The sequence below is a fragment of the Ranitomeya variabilis genome, chromosome 4 (genome assembly GCF_051348905.1).
Source record: "Ranitomeya variabilis isolate aRanVar5 chromosome 4, aRanVar5.hap1, whole genome shotgun sequence".
Lineage (NCBI taxonomy): Eukaryota > Metazoa > Chordata > Amphibia > Anura > Dendrobatidae > Ranitomeya > Ranitomeya variabilis.
Genome location: NC_135235.1, coordinates 66,182,285 through 66,207,455, shown reverse-complemented (window position 1 = coordinate 66,207,455; position 25,171 = coordinate 66,182,285). Strand labels below are relative to the sequence as shown.

The window sequence follows — 25,171 nt, the reverse complement described above, 5'->3', positions numbered from 1 at the left end:
CAAATCCATTGACTGGTATTTGTAATTTTGATTAATTTGGTTGTAAATAATATAATGATTGCTTGTCTGTGATGCATATGAAAATTCTTCAATATGCCCATATCAGAAGAAGTATATCTAGGCGCTACAAAGTTGTACCCTTTCACTTTAGGGCATGTGCACAGACCTTTACCTTTTTTTTTTTTTTTTTAGGTGGGTCTGCTTAGGTACCCAATTGAAAAAACCCTTAAAAAATGGTTAAAAAAAAAAATCAGTAATATATAACACTCTAGCGGACACTGTTTCTACTTGTGGAGATCAAGCAGACGTACTGATTAAATAGGCAATGTTCCCTAGGAGAAAAAAGTATACAAATTATCCGTTGTCTAGTGCCACCTATAGATGGCTACCAGGGCTGTGGAGTCGGTAAACCAAACCTCCGCCTCTTCAATTTCCCTGACTCCCGACTCCGACTCCACAGCACTTGTCACTACTGAGCATGTACATAAAGTGCAGCACAGATTCATCTCATCTACAACTCCACAGCACTGGGCACTAATGAGCATGTACATAAAGTGCAGCACAGATTCATCTCCACTATGACTCCACATCCCTGCCTCACTACTGAGCATGTACATAAAGTGCAGCACAGATTCATCTCCGCTACGACTCCACAGCACTGGTCACTACTGAGCATGTACATAAAGTGCAGCACAGATTCACCTCAGCTACGACTCCACAGCCCTGCCTCACTACTGAGCATGTACATAAAGTGCAGCACAGATTCATCTCCACTACGACCACATCCCTGCCTCACTACTGAGCATGTACATAAAGTGCAGCACAGATTCATCTCCGCTACGACTCCACAGCACTGGGCACTAATGAGCATGTGCATAAAGTGCAGCACAGATTCAGCTCAACCAAGAGCTGAGATCTGTAGATCAGGAACAGAATGGACATTTATAGGACATTTTATAACTTTCCCAAATTCTTATAAAACCATTTACACCACAATCTACATTGAACTACTGCATCCAATTTATTATATATTTTTGGAGTCACTCGGTCCATTTTATAGTCCATTTTATACCGACTCTACCAAAATGGACACCAACTTGAAAACTCCAACTCCACAGCCCTGAGGCTACCCTGTAAATCTGTCGAACATGAAAGTGCCTAAAATATATCTAAGGTGTTTTACTTGGGTGACGTTCATAGAAAAAAACAGTTTCTGTAGATAACGCTGACCATCGCACAGCTGCCACCCCAGCACTTACCCAATCCCTGCTGGCCCATCCTTTCTAGTCTAGTCTTGGCATACCTAAAATGACAGGAAATGTATGCAGTGGTGACCCAACTCGCATAGTGTTTGGCTGAGAATTTACTGCCATTTCCTGTGTCTGTAAAGATGGGATCAAGCTGAGAATAGTGTTGGAACAAGAGTTGACGTATTGAGTTGGTGTATTGCTACTGTTATTTTTTTCTTTTAGCCCTTTGATAAATAGTTCTTATTTACTGGTCAACCGCTTTAGGACTGTTTTATAGATCGGATATTGACATACATGATATCTACCTATAGGTGGCAGTAGAGAAACAGTTTTCATCCTTTTGGATGAGCACTAATTTGCATACAGTAATATGTAAAATTGATAGTGTAACCGGTTGTTACAGTGGCATTGCTTTCCTCATGGTGAGAGTGATGTCATGCTTGGAAGCGAGGAAGGATCCCTATCACAAACATGCAACATGCTCTTACTCCAGGCCAGAAGGGGGAGCCCCGATCCAGCTTGTGGGTGGCTCATACATATATATATACATATATAATGTGTGTATATATGTGTGTGTATATATATATATATATATATATATATATATATATATATATATATATATATATATATATATATATATATATATATATATATATATATATATATATATATACATACATACATACACACACATATATATATATATATATATATATATATATATATATATATATATATATACATATACTGTGGCTGGAGGGAGAGTTAGAAAGACAGGGAAAGAGAGCAGTCTGTCACAGAGGAGTGAGGAGAGAGGAAGCAGTCAGGAAGACAGCGGGGCCGTGCAGCCACGTGAGGTGCTGCAGCTCCTGGAATGGAAAGAAAGGACAGAACAGTTTGTAGAGAACCTGAAGGAGCAAAGGAGAGTGAAGAGCTGGAGAGAGAAGCTGTGACTGAGCTTCCTCCATGCTGAAGTGCAGATACTGGTAGCCGGAGGACCGAGGTTGTGGGGGTAACTTCATGCCCCACGGCAGAAACCGGCGGACAGCAGATTGCAAGTTACCTGTCCACCATTAACACCCGAAGACACAGTAGCAGATAGAGCCCGGGTCGTGATAGAGATCCTGTAAAAAGGCTCAAGTTACCTGTCATGCGGGTAGTGTCCTACCTAAAGGGGGACAGAGCGAACGTGAGGACCTTGTGAGAGGCTTAAGGCAGCAAGGGACTACAACACAGCGCTAGAAGGAAGGCTTCCAACCCCACCTGGTTAGGGGGATTCCAGATTCGCCTCCAAGCCGGCCGGACCATGCCAATACCTGTGATGTGGTACCCTGGACTGCGGTTGCCTGAACTCTACAGTAAAGAGGTAAAGAGACTGCAACTTGTGTCCTCTGTTTCTTTCTACACTATCTACACCTGTCCCTACTACATCGGGAGCCCTGGGGACCCAGCTTCACCTGTGGGAAGCCATGCAATCCCAGCTGCCATAACATCGCCCCAGCAGACCCCTTTAAGCAGCGTCGATCACCCCTGACCGAGAACCACAGGTGGCGTCACAAACTTTTATTATTTTACAAACCGCTTTAAAGACCTTTCCTTTAACATGGGCGCCCAGGGCCACGGACCGGGTCATTGCCACCGTGGCACATCCCATTAAGTACCGGACCTGGTACCGAGTACCCCACGGCCCTGACGGGCGTTCCAATAGACCAAAAAGTAGTTTGCTATTCTTGAGCTTTGGATGGGATTTATCTCAGCTGGACAAAAATGGACTTTTTTTCATATAGAAACCTGAGTCTTCTGGTGCACCTAATCTGACCCTGGATATGTCTCACACACATACCATAGCAGTGTTACACCTACTGAATATCGTACCCAGACAGTGCCCTAAAATGTCTCCTTTTGTAGCCCAGACTATGGAGAAGACCTTCCATTGACCTGCCCAGATGCCTGGCTTTGGCTTCTCCTGATCCTTCCCATCTTGACGGAATGTTTTTAACACTTTGTAGTTGTCATATTTTGATGGAAGGGAGGTTTTCTATACTCGGCCACATTTAATTAAGAGTCCTAGTCTAGGAGAATAATTCAATGGAAAGAATTCTGTGAAGATTGTAGCAGAAACATCTGGATACTTGCAGGAAGGGTGGGCACTTGAGGCTTCAATTACCTCCCCCTCCTCCGCTGCCTCTCCCTGAAATCTGGATCCGATTTGAAAACACAGGCACTATTACAACTTTTTCGAGTAGTTTGGAATGATATCATTCCTAGTTACTCAGATTGACGGTCCTCAGTTACAACTTGGGAAGGGTCAGCGGTCTTTTTTCGGTTACTTGATCGCATGAATTGAGTTTTAGGTAAAAACTCTTGTTTCCTAAGGAGTGAGATGAAACGCCTCCTTATATTGCTGCATGAAAGTGTTGTATTTTTAAAATGTAATGTTAAAGTGACAACCAATATGGCTGCACTTCCTGCTTTCACTTTTTGATGTGACAAAACTTAATGCCCAAGCCTGAACGTGTCATAAAGGGAAGCTATAAAAAAAAACTATTGATTATATCTGATTTTTCTGTTTAAATCTATTGATTTTTTAATTATTGGCATTATTTATCATATAAAAAATTTAATAGGAATTAATAACCTTGTAATTTTCACACCGGCCACTAGGGTTTTTTTTTGTTTGTTTTTTAAGACTTCCTTTTGTTTCAGGAAACAACACATGTACATTAGCGACAATGAACAGACTCTGACCTTACTTTTTTGTATTGAAACATTTAATGATTGTGTGAAAAGGTCATTGTGAGGGGAGAGGAAACAGTGGGAGCTGTGACAGACTATTGTGATTGGTGGATCCTTTGTTGACACCTCTATATACAGCTGATACCAGTAATTCCAGTCCTGCCCCTTCTGATAAAGGAGCCTGCTCTTCATGACAGGGCAGGAAGTATGGGACTTATAGAAGGGCCTGTCGGCCAGTGTGGAAATTGCAAGATAACGTCTTTTTGTTGTTTTTTTTATAATAAATATTTTGATATGAAATCAAGAAAATTGCCAACATATTTTTAAAACCAAGTGTAGCACAAAAACCTGAGTTAAACAATTTTAATTTTAATTTCTTTTAATTACTTGATAAATATTATGGTGTTTTTTTGCGGTGCAAATGTAAAAATTAAAAAAGCAATTTTTTTTTGTTTGTATCTATTTTTTCCTTCCTTGTTTCACACCAAATAAAATGTTTAATGAATTCTTAAGATTGTTACAGTTGTGTGAATACCTAATATGTGTACAGTATTTTTATTTAGTAAAATTTTTTTATTTTTTTTTTTAAATCAGATATTTTTCGTATTTTTTTTTTTTTTTAAGAGCAGGTATTTTTATATTTTACAGATGTTTTATAAATATATATATTTTATTTTGTCCCCCAAGTGAGCTTTACATTTTTTTCTTTATCATTTATTTTTAAAATAAACTGTCTTCTATCCAGAGTCCCTGGCGGACCGGACCTGCTTTTGTTAAATTTCAGAAACTTCGGCCATGCACTGCATATTTACAATGGTGTGTGTTTAAAGACTAGGACCACGCATAAATTAGGGGCCCTTGGTTGTTATTGAGTTAAATTGATTATTCCCCTTAATCCCTATTTTGTTCAATAAGTCCCCCAGGCAGCTGACATGGTCTCTTACAGCTGGGACCTCCAGTGGTCAACTGTAATCTATTGGCCAACCGGGCCGCAAATTCTGCAGCGCCACCACAGGGCATGTGGGGCATTACACAGCTGATATTATTTATAATGGGGCCGTTCTTGAAATGCAGTTCTAAGCTAGGCCCCCCAAAAGTTTTAGGGGCTCTAATAGAGTATAGACTTAAATGAGGTTTCTCCATCCATAAGCTCGTGCTTGATTGATAATGGATCCATCAAGTGAATATGCTGCCCTATAAAATGGCAGCTTGTTACAGGGGTTGATCTGGTCAATTATTGTCTAAAAAGGGCACAGGAAATAATGTGCTCTTTATTGAATTTTGGGAACTAATACATCGTCTCTCTCCTGATTCCTTCATACACATGCATGCTCTGAACACCGGAGCGCAAAAGTGAAGTAAATCTCTGACTGCAACTTATCTCAGATATTTCCTATTCTTCTCTTCCCTAATAATGCCTGTGAATTTATGGTCCCCATTGAAATGAATGGGTGAAATCTGCAAAAATTAAGAGGGTTTCTATAACAAAAATTGACATGCTGCGGATTTAAAAAAAATAAAAAAAGCAGCAAATTTTTTCCGCACTAAAAAAAAAGAGAGAAAGAAATGCGGCAAGTGGAAGGGATTACGGTAAGTTAAAACTCATCCTCTCTGCCGGTACTTGTTAAGCACGGTTAAGGGTTAGCACGGTGGCTCAGTGGTTAGCACGGTGGCTCAGTGGTTAGCACTGAGTTTGTATGTTCTCTCCGTGTTTGCGTGGGTTTCCTCCGGGTTCTCCGGTTCCTCCCACATTCCAAAGACATACTGATAGGGAATTTAGATTGTGAGCCCCAATGGGGACAGTGATGATAATGTGTGCAAACTGTAAAGCGCTGCGGAATATGTTAGCGCTATATAAAAATAAAGAGTATTATTATTAAGATTATTAAGGGTCCATTCACATTAGCCGACCAGTGGCACAACATTATTGCTGATCGGTAAACCTTGTTTAATTGCCTGTTTACACAGGCAGAAACCGTAAGCTATGTGCGCTGAGTGATCTGTAAGAGATTGTTGAGTGCACAGAGGCAGATATAGTTCCTGACGGTGCGAGTCCTGAATAAACAGGATGATGAACCACCAAGAGCGATGATCTTTTGTACTTTGCAAATGGCAGCCTGTTTACACCACCAGATAATCATACAACGTTTTTAAGAATGCTCGTTCTCGATTATCTTGCAGTGTGAATGCAGCTTAAGTGTTATGTTGAAAACCATGTAATTTTACGTGATTGCCACAGTTTTTCAATTTGGTTTTTGGATGGGCAGCTAAAATAAATTATCGGCCACATGGTGCACAGTTAGGCCATGTGCCCACGCTTTGATAAATCCGCAGTGAAAAACTGCTGCGGTTTTTACTGCGGATTTATCGCGGTTTCTAGTGCGGTTTTCTCTGGGGGTTTTCACCTGCAGATTTCTATTGGAGCAGGTGGAAACCCGCAGCAGAATCCGCACAAACAATTGACATGCTGCGGAAAATAAACCGCTGCGTTTCCGCGCGTTTTTTTCCGCAGCATTTGCACTGCGGATTTCATTTCCCATAGGTTTACATTGTACTGTAAACTTATGAGAAACCACTGCGGAAACGCCTTGAAATCCGCAGCGTGTGCACATACCCTTATAACCTGTATGGGCCCCCCCAGTAGGTGTATTCTGCTCAGTACAGGGAGCCCTAACCATTTATTACATAGTATTCTCAAACTCTTTTAAACATTGTGATAAATAACTCATCAATATTTTACACCTAGATGTTAACGGACATATAAGGGATCCCGTCCAGAGAAGTCCCAGGGATCATTTTTCCTGTCTAGTTGTTCGCAGGGACTGGAGTAAACTGGAACTTCTTCTCTTTTTTTTTCTCTGTTGGTTATTTTCCTATTTAATTATTTTAGTTTCCTGCTGATGGTTGTAATAAATGAAGGTCCCGGCTCTGCAGACTATTAGACCATGTTATTAATAACAGATGTTACTTCTGAGTCTTACTTAATGTTCCTCTCCATCCCTACACGAGTCTAGTGAATGTCTCGCAGCCTTTTGAAGAGGAGGGTCCTTTTCCCTCCAGAATTACTCAGAGTGGCTGGAAACTGAATGAGCAGCGTTTGATTCTTTTTCATTATGGCGACCCGATGACTTCAGATCTGAGTGTAAAATTAAGTTATACAATCAGTAATCCTGCGCCTGGTAACGGGAACCATCTGGACTGCATCGGGGTAATGGATGATGCGCTGTATGCTATTTAAAAAGACGTTCATCTTTGTCTTTATACGGCTGCAGACTCAGCTCATACTCTTCTCTATCGAGCTACCAGATATGATTGATGATCATGAATGATGGTTCCATGACTATAGGATTGTAAAGTCTTGGTTACATCTCCAATCAAAACCTGATTGCCAAAAAAGGAGCCTAATTAGGGTATAAAATGGTTGGAGCAATCATTGGCTTCAAAATAGCCAAAAACTTTGTCCAAGACTCCCCTCTTATCAGCCACAGTAGAGATTGGCTGCAAACTGTGACGCTGAGTCACTTCTCACAGACAAGCCGTTAGTCGGGATAGTCAAGAAGTCCCAGATCTAAAGCCAGGAGGGTACATCCTAAACAGAAGGAAGAGACAAAGGCGTAGTCAGGTAACTGTCCAGGGTCAAAATGCCAGGAAGATGGCGGATCAGAGCAAAGTGGTTAAACAGACTGATGGTCAGAACGAGGTCCAAGGTTAGGTAATGAATACAAATAGAGCACAAGGCACAGAGAGAGACAAACCAAAAGATGAATGTATGTCTGGTAGAGGTCTGGGAGTAACAGTCCAGTTAAGTAGCCTGGCAATCATATGGGACAATGAACACTTGGAGAAAGTCAGCACCTCCCAGTCTCAAATTGGACGGTCAAGCTGTCATTCAAAACAGACAGCTCAGTACTTGCACCAGACTGAATGATTGCTCTGTCAATTAAAGTACTGACAGCTTCAGCATGCTCCTGCACCAGATTGGATGGCGGAGCCATCAGTAACTGCATCCAACACACATACTGAGGGGTGGAATCATGACACAAACAGTGTCTCTCGCCCGGAAGGAGTTGGCACAGATGTGCGTTAAACTATACACTTCGGGGGCTTGAGTACTTGCTGGTATGAGTCCCACCAGCGAGACTCAAGCTCATAAGCAAATTGTATAACGCACACACAGTGCTCAATGATTAGCGTTGTTTCCCTTATAGCATTTACCACAAGACCAAAAGTTGTGGCTGGCCGGACGTAACCAAAACTCTGCCCACCACAGCAGCCAATAGCTGAAATTTTTTTCTGTACACAATTGTGCCATCATTGCCCATCTTGTGTGGGTGGAGAGTCTGCCACGCAGCCAACCACATCTTGTGGCCTCACCTTAAGGGCTGAAAGGCAGAAATGTTAATCCTTGTGCTTACAATCTGCTCATTCCTGAAAGGGTCCCCTTAGGGCCTGAGCAAAACTCTTCATGGGATTTATACAGTACAAGTGTATGGAGAGCGAAACCGGGCTCGCTGCCCGGGAGTATGTATAACTCCTACATGCCCTCTGGCCCTGGCTCAGAAACCGGCGAATCATGCATTGCACAGTGGGAAAATTAATAAGTCCGCAGTCACACTAAGGGTACCGTCACACAGTGCCATTTTCATCGCTACGACGGCACGATTCGTGACGTTGCAGCGTCGTATGATTATCGCTCCAGCGTCGTAGACTGCGGTCACACGTTGCAATACACGGCGCTGGAGCGATAATTTCATGACGTATTTGCGATGTAGAAGCCGTTGGTTACTGTGCGCACATCGTATACAACCTGTGTCACACGATGCAATCATGCCGCCACAGCGGGACACTAGACGAAAGAAAGTTTCAAACGATCTGCTACGACGTACGATTCTCAGCGGGGTTCCGGATCGCAGTAGCATGTCAGACACAACGATATCGTAACGATATCGCTAGAACGTCACGAATCGTGCCGTCGTAGCGATGAAAATGGCACTGTGTGACGGTACCCTGAGTGACTGCATACTTATCCGTTTGGATCAGGCAACCCCTTTAGATTTCTTCAAAACATTTTAAGGAAAGGAAAAATGTCTCCAAAATTCCCAAAATAAGTGTTTACACGGTTTCTGAACACTTTAAAAAATAAATATGATGTATGAATCCAGCAAAAAACAAAAAACACCATCCAATCATGTGGATGGTGAGGAGACTACATTAGAAACATAATAGTACATTTACGGGAGCGCCTATGGCTCGGAGTACTGCATGTACTGCCATATTGCTCCCTGCACAGGACTCTGTCGTACATTTTAAGTTCAGCGGCTTATAGTGAAAATCGCCTCCATATTTAGCTAATTTCAGAGCAATCAGTGGCTCCGAGGTAAAGTATTTATTCCCAAGGCAAGTTGAGTCACGTATGGATGTTGTTGTAGTCCTTTAATATACTGCAATGTGCTGAGGTCAGGGACGAGAATTAAAAAGAAGAATTTAGAAATGCTTGAGAACGCTACCTTGGGGCGCAGGCAGATTTGAGGATCCGTGTTTATGTAGAGCAGGTGCGACGGTTCAGATTTGGTTCATGGCTATGTTATAGGCTCATTTTACATAATAAAATATAACCAGCTATGCTTGGATTGTGAATGAGCAATTTATGGAGAGATGTATAGCAAATGGCTTATGACGCAATGTTTTATGTGTGTATTTATGACTATACATTGTATTTTACTGGAGGGCAGGGACATAGTGCAAAATATAAAAAAATATATACAATGAAAGAATGGCCTAAAATGCAGATTTATCAGCACTGCAGTGACTTTACACTGCCTGTATATAGAAAATAGCCACTAGCACTCACAGTTACTAATATTATTCCAGAATATTTACACTCTGCCGCTTTAAATCCATGTTAATAGCATTGATCTTCATTGTCAAAACATGCTCCTCCATAGCAAGAAGCTTTAGGATATTGGTGTATATGGTGTTACAGCATATTGTAGGATTATATTATAATGTATCTACACAAAGATTTACAATGCCTTTTTTTCAGCGTTTTATGTCCATTTTTCATTAGCATGTTAGAATTTGCAGAACCACTAGATGGCGCTTGCTTCCTGGTTAATAATCTTACAGGGTCCATGTAATATTCACGTTTAGTTTACCAAAGTCACAATCTATGTTCTATGTGTTAATATTTTATTTAAATAGTTTTCATTCAATCTACAAAACTATATATGCGTGTATCTCTCTCTCTCTCTCTCCCTCTCTCTTTATATATATTTTTATTTATTTATTTTTTTTTTAAGTTGACTATTATTATTTTTTCAGTATTTTTTTTATATTATTAGTATTCAATATAACATTAAAGGGGTTATCTAATAGACAACATTTTACACCAAACAGATAATAAATGAGTTATCACTGGGTATAGTCTTCTGAGACCCCACCTATCCCGAAAATGAGTGACCCAAAGTCCTCTGCATGATGGGTGACTTTGTGACCTCCGTCCTCATAATTATTGGGGATCTCATATGTATAATTTCTAGAAATTAATAAGTGACTTTGGCATCATACAGAACACCATGTGGCAACACATGTAGTGCACACGACAGGTAATAGAATACGGGGCAGCACGGTGGCTCAGTGGATAGCACTGTAGCCTTGCAGCGCTGGAGTCCTGGGTGCTAATCCCACCTTGGACAACATCTGCAAGGAGTTTGTATGTTCTCTCCGTGTTTGCGTGGGTTTCCTCCGGGCACTCCGGTTTCCTCCCACATTCCAAAGACATACTGATAGGGAATTTAGATTGTGAGCCCCATCAGGGACAGCAGTGATAATGTGTGCAAAACTGTAAAGCGCTGCAGAATATGTTAGCGCTATATAAAATAAAGATTATTAAGATTATTATTACTCACCTCTCCCTATTTCCCCTCTGCTTTAAATCAGTGAGTACATTGTGGTGGCCATAATACTCTATGGAGTACTATGGTGTGTGCGTTATACTAATGTACTATATGCAGGACTACGGGGTGTGCATTATATGTAGGGCTATGGGGAGTGCACTACACTTATATGGAGGACTATGGGCTGTGCATTATACTATATGGAAGACCATGTGGGGCCCATTATATTATATGGAAATCAATGTGGGAACCATTATAATATTTGGAGTGCTATCCGGAGGGCCATTATAATTTTTGGAGGGCTAAGTAGTGGCCATTATAGTATATGCAGGGTTACATGTGAGCCTTGTATACTTTATGAAGGACTATGTGGGGGCCATTGCACTGTATGCAAGGAATTGTACAGTGTGAAGGTTTGTGAGGAGTCCATCATACTGTGTGGAGGACTGTGTGGCGGCCATTATACTGTTTGAAGGGCTGTGAGGGGTCCATTATACTATGTCTCTGTATGTACAGCAAGTGCTCCGTGTATGCATGCGTCTGTATGTAGGTATGTGTGCGTGTGTCGCATGCACACACACACACGTGGTGTGTTTGTGTGTATATACAGTACAAACCAAAAGTTTGGACACACCTCATTTAAAGATTTTTCTGTATTTTCATGACTATGAAAATTGTACATTCACACTGAAGGCATCAAAACTATGAATTAACACATGTGGAATTATATACTTAACAAAAAAGTGTGAAACAACTGAAATTATCTTATATTCTAGGTTCTTCAAAGTAGCCACCTTTTGCTTTGATGACTGCTTTGCACACTCTTGGCATTCTCTTGATGAGCTTCAAGAGGTAGTCACCGGGAATGGTCTTCCAACAATCTTGAAGGAGTTCCCAGAGATGCTTAGCACTTGTTGGCCCTTTTGCCTTCACTCTGCGGTCCAGCTCACCCCAAACCATCTCGATTGGGTTCAGGTCTGGTGACTGTGGAGGCCAGGTCATCTGGCGTTGCACCCCATCACTCTCCTTCTTGGTCAAATAGCCCTTACACAGCCTGGAGGTGTGTTTGGGGTCATTGTCCTGTTGAAAAATAAATGATGGTCCAACTGACCGCAAACCAGATGGAATAGCATGCTGCTGCAAGATGCTGTGGTAGCCATGCTGGTTCAGTATGCCTTCAATTTTGAATAAATCCCCAACAGTGTCACCAGCAAAGCACCCCCACATCACACATCCTCCTCCACGCTTCACGGTGGGAACCAGGCATGTAGAGTCCATCCGTTCACCTTTTCTGCGTCGCACAAAGACACGGTGGTTGGAACCAAAGATCTCAAATTTGGACTCATCAGACCAAAGCACAGATTTCCACTGGTCTAATGTCCATTCCTTGTGTTCTTTAGCCCAAACGAGTCTCTTCTGCTTGTTGCCTGTCCTTAGCACTGGTTTCCTAGCAGCTATTTTACCATGAAGGCCTGCTGCACAAATTCTCCTCTAACAGTTGTTGTAGAGATGTGTCTGCTGCTAGTACTCTGTGTGGCATTGACCTGGTCTCTAATCTGAGCTGCTGTTAACCTGCGATTTCTGAGGCTGGTGACTCAGATAAACTTATCCTCAGAAGCAGAGGTGACTCTTGGTCTTCCTTTCCTGGGGCGGTCCTCATGTGAGCCAGTTTCTTTGTAGCGCTTGATGATTTTTGCCACTGCACTTTTGGACACTTTCAAAGTTTTCCCAATTTTTGAGACTGACTGACCTTCATTTCTTAAAGTAATGATGGCCACTTGTTTTTCTTTACTTAGCTGCTTTTTTCTTGCCATAATACAAATTCTAACAGTCTATTCAGTAGGACTATCACCAGACTTCTGCACAACACAACTGATGGTCCTAACCCCATTTATAAGGCAAGAAATCCCACTTATTAAACCTGACAAAGCACACCTGTGAAGTGAAAACCATTCCAGGTGACTACCTCTTAAAGCTCATCAAGAGAATGCCAAGAATGTGCAAAGCAGTCATCAAAGCAAAAGGTGGCTACTTTGAAGAACCTAGAATATAAGACATCATTTCAGTTGTTTCACACTTTTTTGGTAAGTATATAATTCTTAATTCATAGTTTTGATGCCTTCAGTGTGAATGTGTACAATTTTCATAGTCATGAAAATACAGAAAAAATCTTTAAATGAGAAGGTGTGTCTAAACTTTTGGTCTGTACTGTGTATGTATATAAACACGTCACATACGGTTTGTTCAGCATCCACATTTATAACACAGGTAGCACAGATGGGATGCTCCTCATCGGGCGATTGCAGATATGCTGCTGATAATATGATGCTGTATGGGGACAGATTTATCAATCAGTGATTGTTTTGTCCCCATCGTTCTTGCTCACACTGGGTAAAGAGGTCAGGAAACAATTACCGAAGGAGTTCAATATTGTCGATCGCACTTGTTTAAGTGCCGGAACTCAGCGCATGTAACCTCAACGTACCTTAGATGTTTGTGTGATGGTGCAATAGGTGAGCATTTGGGGCCCCACTTTAAACTTTTGCCCAGTTTAAACCGGCCCTGGTTGGAATTAGACTGTGAGATTCTGAGAAATTCTTAATGATTTCTGCACCCGTCACCCATGTACGGGCCAGAGCTTAGTAATAGTTTGGCTGCACATTAGGCATTTTGATATGCCCATAGAAAGAGCGGAGATCCTTGCCAAGATTTTGCATAAATCCTGCAGATATTTGTAGGCAGAATGAACCCGGCGGTCAGTGAGTCACTTGGAGACAAGTCTGTAGGACGGAGCAGCCTATATAGTAAGAAGTTACATTTCACGTAGGGCTCCAGAGCCTCATGTTACAAAGCGCTAGGCTATGGGTTGGTTGTAACCTGATTCTTTCCTAGCAAAGTCTTAAGATATGTCCACAAGGACTGCTATGGAAAATCCAAGATGGATCCTGAAGTAAAATCTGCACCAAACTTTGCTTCAGAAATGCCTCCGTATTAGGCCGGCCTCACATTAGCGAGTTTTACGGACGTATGAGCGCATAAACTACGTCCGTAAAATTCGCATTACACACGGCCCAATGAATCTCTATGGCCCAGCTCATATCTGCCGTATATTACGCATCCGTAATATACGGTCCTGTACGGCCGTAGAAAATCGCAGCATGCTGCGTTTGTCACCGTATTGCGCAAAAAAATCGCCAATGAAAGTCTATGGGGGCGAGAAAAATACGGATTACACACGGACCAGCAGTGTGACTTGCGAGAAATACGCAGCGGTGTTAGTGAAAAGCCGGTAATTCAATTGCCGGCTTTTCATTTCTCCTTCCCAAACCCGACAGGATATGAGACATGGTTTACATACAATAAACCATCTCATATCCCTTTTTTTTTGCATATTCCACACTACTAATGTTAGTAGTGTGTATGTGCAAAATTTGGGTGCTGTAGCTGCTAAAATAAAGGGTTAAATGCCGGAAAAAATTGGCGTGGGCTCCCGCGCAATTTTCTCCGCCAGAGTGGTAAAGCCAGTGACTGAGGGCAGATATTAATAGCCAGGAGAGGGTCCATGGTTATTGGCCCCCCCTGGCTACAAACATCTGCCCCCAGCCACCCCAGAAAAGGCACATCTGGAAGATGCGCCTATTCTGGCACTTGGCCACTCTCTTCCCACTCCCTGTAGCGGTGGGATATGGGGTAATGAAGGGTTAATGTCACCTTGCTATTGTAAGTGGATGAGATTTCTGGAAATCTCGCTTACTACACTGCTTCTGTAATCTACAGTGGGTTTTTGGTCTGGCAGACATGTTGCCTGTACTCTCGTTTTGCACAAAGCCTAATAGTCCGTTTGTAGCGCCCCCACTGCCGCAGGGCCGAGGGGTACCCGGTACCGGGCCTCTGAGTCTCTGCTCTGGGGTCGTCACGGTGGCTAGACCCGGTCCGTGACCCTGCTGAGGGGCGCACAATGAAAGATGGTGGTTTGGTGCTGATGTTATGGTGCGGTGTAGTGCCGGTCGCGGTCAATAACGAGGACACCAGGTTGCAGTCTCTTTACCTCTTTACTGAAGGCTTCTGAGTCCTCAGTCCGGAATATGGTTAACCGGGCTGCGCAAGTCCGGCCGGTCCGATGGCACCTCCAGAGTTCCCTTTGCAGGTGGAAATCTGTGCCTACCTTCCTGCGCTTGTGTGTTGTGGTCCTCCCCGGCTGTGCTTACGGGATAGTCCCCACAACTGTTGTGTCTGTTTCTCGTGTTCCCTCACAACTCGATTCTGATGTTCTCCCTCTACTTCCCCTGATCTTACGGTTAGGACGCACCCGTATGACGGGGAGGCTCGGAGCTCTTCCGGGACTCCAGCATCGCCCCACTCCTGTTGTTACCCCCCTGTGTCTTCCTGGGTCTGGGTGAGACAGCCCGCCTGTAACTGACTGTCCTGCCGTAGGTTTGAAGTTTGGCTTGGAGCTCTATACTTCCTCGGCGTTCCGGCCACCGGTTATGCGCCTCAATAGGATGTTGCCTCGTCTTACAGCACGACTCCTACTGGTATTCTCCTTGCTGCGTTGATCTCGTTTCTCACTCAGCACAATAAACCTCGCTTCTTGTCCTTCCTTGGGGTACCGCCGCTATATCGTGCAGGCGCGGTCCCGTAACGTTTTCTCTGGTTGCTAGGCCTCTGTCAGGATCCCACCCCTGACAGGGACCCCTCCGAATCTTCCCCTACAACACCCTCTGCCACAAGGTGTTGCCTGGTTCCAACCCAGTCAGCTTTCTGTTCTAACTTCCTATCCAACCCCCAGTTTTACCAGACTGTGAGGAGTGGCCTAATACATAGTACCCTTAGCTCCCCCTGGAGGCCAGACTGTGAAATGTATTGGTGTCTGTGATACCTGGTCAGATGAACTCCTTCAGTGCCATCAGACGTACCATAGCCCCCCTTAGCGGTGGAGCAACAGTACTGCAACGACCAGGACTCTGGGGCGCTGCACATTTACACTTAATCATACACAATGTTAAAGACTGCCCACCATCAAAAATGTTTGTTGGTGGGCAATTTTTTAATATTTTGTGCAAACCAAACCATCATTTCACCTAACAGGTGATCAGCGACTTGTTTAGACTACACGATTATGGTGAAGTGAGAAGAACGCTCGTTCACAATAACCGTGCAGCCTACATGAACCTTTATTCACAGGCTGCTGGGACTTGTTCAGGTTTGCATACAACGGAAAGGGGCAGGGGTGCACCTGTGCCGTATGGGGCTTAAAAACTAATTCAGATGTTTTAGAATTTGTCACCCATTGTCCATGAATGTTCGTAGAACTCCTGGGGTCTCATAGCAGAGGTCCAAATTGGGACCCCATGGACTCCCGGTTGCCATACCAACAACCTATTTGGTTCCCATGATTGTCTTGTGGGTACTGAATGGGGGTGTCAGAGGGAGCCTCTCCCTAACCCCTTAGATGCCCTAGTTGCTGGCCACAGCATGCCAGGGGTTAAACTGCTGCGTGATCGGAGCCAGTGCCAATCGCAGCAGTTGCTGTGTAAATTGGCTGTCCCACTCCGCACAAGTCCATACATTTATGATGGACATTGTTTAATTGCAAGGTGTGGAGACTTTCAGCTCTGTCTCCCCCTACTCAGACCCCATAGCACCCCTCGGCCTGCCCCCATTAGCTGTACACCACTACCAATAGTCCCATAGTGGCTATAAATGGCCTTTTTTCCATAATAACTTACATATTTGTGGCAGCTCCTATAACCTGACGGCCTTTAAGGTTTATGGTGGCTAAAATGGAAAATCATCTCCTAAACACTAGAGTGGTTCCTCGTGATAAATTCGACTTTTATTTCCCATTCAAACTGTTCTCCTTCTTGACATTTATACATCATTTCCCTTCCATTATAGGCCTGATTTGGAACCAATGCATTGAAGGAGACGCCGCTATCTGGAGTCGTCGCACTGCCAAAAAGATTCTGACTGGATCTGTAAGTTATTTTTTTTTTCTCCTCTCTGTATTTTGTGCTAATTTATATTCTGATTGTTGCTATATAATGTATTTTTGAGGTTACAGGTACCGTATATATTTTCTAAAATGGCACAAAAAGTAAACAGGAGAGAAGCGGCCATCATGGTTCTCATTTCTCAAAACTGTCTAAAAGAAACCCATCCTCTTTTTGTCCATAGCAACCAATCACAGCTCAGCTTTCCTTTTTTTTATTGCTCTGGTAAATTGGAAGCTGGGCTGTGATTGGTTGCTACAAGTCTGCTCCAGCATGTCAGGTTACACACCTGCTTCACACACACACATTCCGCTGAACCAATAGTCATATGTTACTCTAAGCACCATTATGTCTGCGTCACTGAGTCTTTACATTTTTCCTTTAAAATAGTTGCCATCCACATATACACTTTAATTTTGTATTTTTTTCATAATTTACTTTTTGGTCTGTAGTCGCACCACCGGGTCACCATGGCAGATCACCTATAACCCCTTCCAGTATTAGCTTGTGCATTAATGCCCTGGGTAGATGTCCGCAAGTGTGAGCTGAGGAGCTGATCTCCCTCTACACATAGACACAGATGTCGACTATGTTACATAACCAGCATCTGTGTCTAACAGCTGAGCGTTGGCTGTCAACCATTTACATGCTGCTGTTAATCTTTAACAGCTACCGTACATTTAAATGGAGCGGTTGACGGCGGGTGAGCACTCCGGCTCCCATCCACCCTCCCATGTCGCAGTATTGGGGTACAGTGGCATTTCAGTCTAAACATCGTCCCCGGCTGGCATTGCAAACTGTGTGTCCAACCTGTCTAGTCTGTGGCGGGTCCCTGTCACTTCTCCCTGCCCCAATCCCTTTGACAAACAGGTCTTTCCCTATGTATATGCAGTCATGTACAGACATAGGGAGAGACCTGTCAGTCAGATGGAGCTGGGCAGAGAGTAGCTAGTCAGGGATCTGCCTAGGACTAGTCAGGGACCTGCCTCGGACTAGTTTAGTCTCCACAGGCCGAATAGCAGAATGGAGTAATCTTGAGAGCGGCGGCTTTACTGATGGTGGGAACGAATGTTACATCGGGGGGACTGGATGATCTTTTGGTAACCCCTCCACCTTCCAACACACACAACAATTACATTTGCTACCTAGTGTAACTCTGTACTTATAACTTCCCTTACGCCTCGAAGCATTAGTATCACAATGGTAGACTTCATTTAAGGGCTCTGTTCTATGTAAATGCCATCACGTTAATGCGCAGCATCCTTTGGACTTGACAAAATCAGCGGGAATGGCTGTATTGTTAGCATAAATCCGTCTTGACCAGCAGCGCCCCAGGTTATGTTCTCAACAGATTTTTTTTTTTCTCCTGCTCGCAACATAAACATTCGGCTCAGCGCTGAAAGCTCTTCCAGTCTTAACAGTGCAGGACACATTTTTCTTTTTTTGTGAGTATAAAATTAGACCAAGTAACCACTGTCAGCAAAACCATATCAGAACTCATAAATCACTTCATGCCCATATAGCCATGTGAGAAACAATAGTCCTTGCAGAACCGCAATGGGGTCACTTCCCGGCACTCGGAGACTAGAGCCTCGCACTATCCAGGCCGGCAGAACGATTCAGATGTTGGGAGGCTGAGAACGTGTCTAAAACTTCTATTAATAAATCCGTCGGTCGGAATCAATTCTTGCGCTCTCTGTCTACGCGTCCTAATGAGCTGGATAGGCCCCACGTCTGGCGGTAAACTCTTTTACTACATGATAAATTTGGTTTTATTGTGGTTGGAACGTAACCAGCGGAGGAAGCAGGGGATGTTTTCATGAATAAATGATATTATTTCAGGTCGTATCATTGCAACTTTCCACTTCATGCTCAGAAGTAATCTGGTTTGTTTTGATGGATCATTTGCAGCGGTAAAAAAACAAAAACGATGTAGTGTTTGGGAAATCAAATAGGCTTATGTTTTCTAACCAGTCCTCCGCTACGGGCACAGCATCAAAGATCTGATCTGTGATGTGCTGATGTTTAGATGCTAGTTAGTGGTTTAAAAATGTAAAGGAATTTGTCACCAGGATTTTGCCACCTAATTTGAGAGCAGCATGATGCAGGGACTGAGTCCCTGATTCCAGCGATGTATCACTTATTAGACTGCTTGCTGTAGTTTGGTAAAATGTCAGTTTTATCAACAGCAGATTATCACTAGAGGACATGTAAGCTCTGTATAACCCCGCCCTCACCGCCGATTGGCAGCTTTCTGCCTATGCACAGTGTACACAGCTGCCAATCGGAGGTGTGGGCGGGGTTATACAGAGCTCAGCATTTAGAGAACGGCTAGATCCACAGCAGAGAACACAATGAATTTATCACAGCTACAGCAAGCAGCCCAGTAAGTGATAGATCACTGGAAACTGTGTCTCTGCCCCTACATCTCTACCTCTCTCAGATGGGGTAGCAAAAAAATTGGTTATATATTCCCATTTAAAGAAGGCTTGAAGATGACCCAGAAAAAGACTGGTGTGGCCAACGAACTCATGACCATCCATGGGAAAAAAAAATGGAGTCTGCCAGAGCGTGATCCATAGGGTATGCTCACAGATGATGGAATTGACGTTACCTTGGTTTAACAGAAAATCTTCAGTGGAATGAGATTTAATTGGAAAACATGTTCACACAGAAACTGACCTGTGATACGGATAGTTAAATCTGCAGTATGCCAGATTATTTTACAGATTAGGAAAATAGTGGTAAATGTAATGTAGTGTAGTGGTAAAGTCAACATTTTTGCTGCACGCTACCTGCATATTTATAGCAAAATGTGTAAATCCGGATAAGTTAAGGTAAAGTAAAAAAAAATAAGAATAAAAAATAATAAAAATAAGTGTGTAATATACATACACTCACATATGGCATTTAAAAGGAGCATGATTTATGTGAAGTACTTCTGTTGGTGCCCTTGGTAGGACATGATCAAGAGTCTTCTGTGTTGCAGTACTGTCAAGTAATTTTAGCTCACAAGTATTGGCCCGTTTACTGTGGCCGATTCTAGGTCAGTAAAATGCGCAGAATGTCTATATTCAAGTTTTTCAGCGCCTGTTTACACAGGCCCACAAGCAATCATGGGGACAGAACGATCACTAGTATGATTGTACTGTCCCCATATACATTCTCGGCAGCACATTGTGGCAGTATGCTGCCGATGACAATCATTTTTATGAAAAAAATAGTTTTATACAATGAGCACTGTGCTTGTTCGGTGGGCGATTGCCGTTGTTTTTCCATGGACCGATTTTAAATTCGGAGGTTACGTTCCAACGATCACTCGTTTACCGATCATCAGCTCGTCTATAAGGGCCTTGACAAAACAAAAATCTTATTGCAATAGCTGCAAATCTATATAAATGCAGGCACTTGATTAGCATGGTAATTGGTCGCATTACCATGATAATTAGTGATAATTTAGTAATTTCTCTTTGTAGTCACTTTAACTTTTCAATTGAAGAGTCCTATTGAGAAAGTGTCTTCATCCGCTCAAGCACTGGGCATTTCCTTCGCTTTGTGCTTTAAGTGTGTTGGGAAGAGAATTGGATATTGGCCGAGTGCATCTCGGATGAGGGCTAGATCTGAAAAGGAAGAGTGACGGAGGGGTCGTAGGGCCAGCCGTCCCATGTTGTAACACTATAGGGTGAATGGTGGGGACAGGGCATCGGGAGCCCCGGTCTTGATTACTTGACTTAAGCTAACAAAGGACATGGTTCTGGGAGAAAGCTTTTCTGATCTGAGACTTCTGTGAACAGAAAAAAAAAAAGAGTGAAGTGTTGCCCCAGTGACTGTACGGAAACGGATGGACTTCACTAAATCTGAAGAACAATATGGACTTTCTCCCCAAAGTCAAGATCTATCTCTGCTTGTGTTGCTGCTTCCAAGGAACTGTCCGGCCGCGCCAGTAAATGTGGAATTATAAAATTATCCTAATAAAGACCTTTTTGCAGCTTTGGTAGGTTTTTGGGGGGATCTTACTTTGTAACTAAGGCCTTTGGAGACCTTGTCGGGCTTTTATTTACAGCACCGTCTGTGAGCGCCTTTTATTATTGTCCCTGGCAGCTTGCTGGTTTTCCACTGGCTCCTTTGCATTTGGACGGCTTTCCTTGTTCGCTGTGTCTTCTTCTAAACACTACTTCTAAATCTAATGCTAATTGGAAGGCAGCCATGCAAGAAGAAAAAGCAAATACGGTTGACAGGTTTTCCATTAATAAACCGGCATTTACCTATCCCTTCTGTTTCCTTTAACTTTGTACTCGGGGATTTATAGTCTTAACTTACCTCCAGACTCGCCTTCCGCATGACCCGGCGAGCTCTGTTTGATTTTCTTTTTGTTTTATTTAAGAAGGGAGAAATCTAGTTCACGCAGATTGTATTTCATTGCGGGCGAGGTTTGTTCTTTAAAAAAAATGAAACCTCACACAAATCTTGATGGTCTACTTTTCAGCAACATTCGTTCAGCATGCGGCACATGTGGCGCCCTAGAATTATTACAGTAACGAAGAAAAAAATCCAACATTAGGAAAGTATCGTATGTGCAAAACTGCAGCATTTACAGCACTGCTGGGACTTCCTACTGCTAGGGGCAGAAAGAGCTGCTTTATGCAGGACCCAAACACAGATCGACCTGGTTGTACATGGGGGTTTGTGGTTTTCTATTCACAATTTCCATATTCAATTTAAATGGACAACAACAGAAACATGTCTGCTTTCTATATAAAAAAAAGCAATGTCACATCCTTTAACATATTGTGTGTAACATAGCAGCTCAGCTCCATGTCGGACCCTGCTGTTTAACTCCTTAGATGTCGCCGTCAGTGGCATCTCAGAGATTTAACAGAAGTGTGGGGCTCCCTATGTTAGCACATCACCCTTCCCCTCCCCCTTGATACAGTCAGGGGGTGGCGGTTCTTGCTATGCATTGTCAGGGCAATGGAAGGCCTTACAATGGCAACCGTAGCTCAATACATTGCCTGTCAGTGTTGGGGCTTGTTTAATTTGTATGTAATTTGGAACCGGTACCGAGCCAGCAAATGATAAAAAAAGCAAACAAACAAAAAGCCCCCTAATACCTCATGACTGCCTTCGCCGGCTGCTCGCCGTCCGGTCCTCTTCTTTCCACTGTCTCATGCTGACTCTCCAGCCTCTTTACTATAGTCCTGGACTTCCAGCCTCGTCCAAGCCTTGGTGGTTACGTCGTAAGGTCGCAACGTTTGTCTTGACATTAGGTATTCATGATGCCTGTGAGTTTCGCTTAAATTAACCAATAACCTTAATTACTAGTATCTAATTTTTACCCGCCCTGTTGTGGCCCCTGTTCCAATAATTACACATAAAACGTTCGTTTGGATAAATTTGGCCACAGCAGCCATCTTTTATTAACATTTAAACATAACAGTTATTTAACATTGAAAACCCCAGGGAAGGCGGTCCTCGAAGCCCCAAGAGCCAACCGACTCGTATCAAATCTCTCTAATTTGGCCTCCAGGTCGTGTCCCTGCCCCCAGCCGTACCAGCTCAGAGACGCTTGAAGACTCGCCCGGCCAATATCCACCAAAATCCCACGTCCCCAGTCTTCTCGACTGTATAACCCTTAATTCTGTAAGCCACACCAGGGGGAGTCCAGGATCTCACACATCCCCCCCCCTCCAAACCGCCATTTTTTATCACCACCAACTTCGAGGACCTCTTTCCCCCCCCCCGCCACCAACACCAATGTCCTGACACCTCAGACATTTGTGTCCCGCCACACCAACAGCCCTTTTTCGATACTCTCCTGCACCGCAAGACACCATAAGTCCAAACCAATAGCATTCAAATGCACTCCATCTTTTCTCCAATATTCGCCCGTCCCTGACTCCAGATCCAAATGACGAATCACAAGAGCCCCATTCCGTACCATGAAACGTGAAATTGCTCTATTCACCTTTATCCTGGCCCTGTTAATACCCTGCACTGACCGAGCTCCGAACCAAACTTTCCTAGGAACAATATCCGACCAGATTAATAATAAACGCGGGAACATGGCCCATAATCTTAAAACATCAAATTTGATGTCGCTGATCAGTTCTCTACAAGGGCGTTTACCGAGGTCGTTGCCCCCCAAATGAAGTACTAATAAATCCGGCACCCTGTCTAAACGCACAAACTTATGAAATTCCGGCAAGAGCTGCTTCCAGTACATTCCCCGTTTTCCAATCCAACGTATGGTCGCTGATGACTTCTCCACGCCGAGCTGTCTCCCTTGAGGGCGAACATCTGCTCGCACTGCTGCCCAAAATACAAATGAGTGGCCCATAATCCATACCAGTAACGGCCTTTTTTCTGAAAAAGAAAAATAACAAACCAAAAACATAGTAATCGTAAAGCACGACCCTAATAAATCTACAACCAACTCTAAAATCCCCTTTTAGACCAAGGACGGACGAATATAAGACTTGAACCTTGCGGATTCCCAACGACCGATCCTCCGCACCACGTCCTCTCCTAAACCTCTTCTAGCCGCTTCCGTCGCTGCTCCTATTCTAAATGAGTGACCGGAAAACTTCTCTGTCGAAATACCTCCTTGCGTCAAACAGCGCTTAAATATAGTGATAAACTGATACCGAGATAAAAACGATCCATTGTCATGTAACAACAGTGGCTCATCAACCCAAACCTTCCCCTCTGAAAATTCCCGAAAACATAATACCGGGCATAATGGGGAACCCGGTACTTCAAATAGCTCAATTTTACACCCTTTTCCAGCCAAATCAGTTTTGGATTGACGCAGCCAAATAACCAACTTATCCCCGTGTAAGACTACATCCTGACCTTGTAATCCCCCTTTTTTATTCTTAGCTGGGCTGACCAACTCACCCAAACGAAACGCCCCAAAGAATGCCAAAGCAAAAGCCAACTTAAACAAAACCACTTCCGGCTGAGAAGCGCATACCCTTGGTAATTGTTCGCCTAACTGTAATAGAATCTCATAGGATACAGGGCGTCGACCATCTAAAGATTTCCAACCCTTACGCCAACCCTTCATCACCTGTAGGACCATAAATGATTTAGTCACGTCAAAAAGCCCCCTGAATCTAAATCCAAATGCTAAACCAGCCAAAAATTGATTAACTTTTGATACTGACCAACCGCAATCCCATTTTTGGCCTAAAAGCAACAGCAATTTCTCGTCGTCATGCATATCCGATCCCAGAGACAAACCCCAATCTTCCCAAATATCCCAGGCCTTAACATAGTGCGACCAAGTTCCTGGCACCAATGACCTAGACAGTAACCCTCTTACTGCCCCAACGGAAGCTTCCATAGTTCCTCCGGGCAGAAAACCCGCACGAGATCCACTTGCGATAAGCCATCTGGAACCTGATCCCGCTGTGAATAAAAAATAGTGTCGCCAGTCAATGATTCATTAGACGACCGGAATTCTGCAGTGACCCATAAGTTAAACCTAAGACCCAGCCAAACCATATGTTGCAAAACTCTTAGCAACGCTGCATCCGCGGATGATAGTGAATTTAGCGCTCTCACAGCGCCTTCTGATTCACAGCCGAAACAAATTTTCATATTACAGACCTCTGATCCCCATAAGGATAAAGCAACAGCAATGGGAAAAACCGCACACATCAATTGATTTGCAGACAAACCGCTATCCACCCATGACGACGGCCACCGACACGCTAACCAATTCTCGCGAAAGACCAAACAAAAACCTAGTTCGTCCACCGGGCCGATCGTAAAACCCAAATCCTCCGCAGACACCACAGGTGCAATCCACAATGATTTCCCGTTATACGAATCCAGAAAACGCATCCATACTTTCAAATCATCCTTTAAGGCCTTTCGAAGCCTAATAAAATGAGAAGGGGACCGAACTCCTACAGTAGCCAAAGACATCCTGCGACAAAACGCCCTACCCATTGGCATGATACGGCATGCAAAATTCAACTTCCCCAACAATGATTGCATTACATGTAACGTCACCTTTTTTGACTCATACACCCTCCTCACGTCCAATTTCATGCTCACGAGTTTATCCATAGGTAAGCGACACTCCATTGCCACAGTATCTATCTCGATGCCTAAAAAACTCAAAGATGTTACCGGACCTACCGTCTTGTCAGCGGCTAACGGAACGCCGAACCTGTTGGACACACTCTCCATAGAGCGAAGCAAAATTGAACAATCAGCGGAATGTGCTGGGCCCACAAACAGAAAATCATCCAGATAATGGATGCAAGATCGGAGCCCGGAAACA

The 25,171-nt window shown here is 43.5% G+C and overlaps 1 protein-coding gene across 1 annotated transcript in view; it reads left to right on the top strand.

Annotated features, from left to right (window-relative positions):
* Positions 1 to 25,171, top strand: part of LZTS2 (leucine zipper tumor suppressor 2) — a 152,704-nt gene that overhangs the window by 40,142 nt on the left and 87,391 nt on the right. The window contains exon 2 of the mRNA XM_077258632.1: positions 16,784 to 16,863. The gene's annotated coding sequence lies outside the window, so the exon portion shown is untranslated. The remainder of the gene's footprint in view (positions 1 to 16,783; positions 16,864 to 25,171) is intronic.